This window comes from Panthera leo, chromosome C1, assembly GCF_018350215.1.
Source record: "Panthera leo isolate Ple1 chromosome C1, P.leo_Ple1_pat1.1, whole genome shotgun sequence".
In the NCBI taxonomy this organism is placed as follows: domain Eukaryota; kingdom Metazoa; phylum Chordata; class Mammalia; order Carnivora; family Felidae; genus Panthera; species Panthera leo.
In genome coordinates this window covers 170,734,948-170,736,380 of record NC_056686.1, presented here as the reverse complement: position 1 = coordinate 170,736,380, position 1,433 = coordinate 170,734,948, and the positions used below count along the sequence as shown (strand labels likewise).

Genomic DNA, 1,433 nt, shown 5'->3' with positions numbered 1-1,433 from the left:
AAATGTGATAAGAACCAAAGCCAAAGAAGGAAAAGCTAATTCTAATTAGGAAAATACAGAACTAATTCTAATATAGCTAAGGAATGTTGGCAAATTTCTGAAAGATAGGAATGAATGTGACTAAATCATGGAGGGTAAGAATATTTAAGAGGGACATCATGAAACAGATACAATAGGGTAGGAATCAGAATTTTTTTTTTCTACAATGGACTTGATAGTAAAAATTAGTTTCTGTTGCAATTACTCAACACTGCCATTGTAGAATATTCTCAGACAATATGTATATGAATAAACATGGTGGTTTTCCAGTAACACATTTTTAAAAAGTTGAAACAAGGCTATGGACTTTCATGAATGACATTCATCCACCTACCCATTTAATTAATATTTTTTAAGGGTCAGTAAAAGTTCTAAGATGCTACAAGGCTCTGGAGATATGATGGTGAATACATGAGCTCTCTGTCTTCAAGAAGCTTGCATCTAGAAAGACTAGTCATCTTACACCAAGTCATTCCATTTTATATTCATTAGGTCTTAGTTTGAAAGTTTAATGAATCCCCCCCCCAACTCACCCCAAATCACTTGGATTTAAAAGGTGGGGTGCTCGCTTTGGCAGCACATATACTAAAATTGGAACAATACAGAGAAGATTAGCATGGCCCCTGCGCAAGGATGACACGCAAATTCGTGAAGCGTTCCATATTTAAAAAAAAAAAAAAAAAAAAAAAAAAAAGGTGGGGGGGGGGCGGGAAGGACTGGGATAATTAATCTTTCTTAAATTCCTAAATCCTCATTGACCAACTTTTCCTTATCCGGTTTTAAGGGACCAGTTTGTATAGTTTGTATCACTACAATCTTCCTGCAATTAAAAAACTCTAAATACTCAATTAAAAATTAGCTTTTCCTTTTTACTCCAAATTTCTTCCTGCCACCAGCCCTGGTAACTTCTAATCTACTTACTATCTCTATGAATTTCACTATTCCAGACATGTCCTATAATGAAATCATAAAATACTTGTTCTTTTGTGTCAGCCTTATTTTACTTATCCTAACATTTTCAAGGTTCATCCATGTTGTAAAATACATCAAAATTTCACTTTTTTGTGGTTAAATAATATCCCATCATATGTATATCCTACATTATGTTTATCTATTCATCTGCTGATAGACACTTGGACTGTTACCATCTTTTAGCTATTGCGAATAATGCCACTAGAACATTCATTGCTAGGATCTGTTTAATTCCTGTTATGTGTGTGTGTATAATATTTTGGGGTCATGTGGTAATTCTAATAAACCAATAGGATTGCACTTTTTTTGTAACTTCTTTTATGATTTATAAGTAAATACATGGAAGAATAATTGCTAACTTATGTTAACTGGTACATTATGTATAAAAGTATAATATGTGACAATAACAATATAAAAGGGAA

General features: G+C 32.7%; 1 non-coding gene across 1 annotated transcript; it reads left to right on the top strand.

The window, feature by feature from the left end:
• The first annotated feature begins 600 nt into the window (after positions 1-600).
• Positions 601-707, top strand: LOC122228911. Its single transcript, XR_006206798.1, has one exon. It is a non-coding gene; the product is annotated as a U6 spliceosomal RNA (small nuclear RNA).
• The last annotated feature ends 726 nt before the right edge of the window (positions 708-1,433 follow it).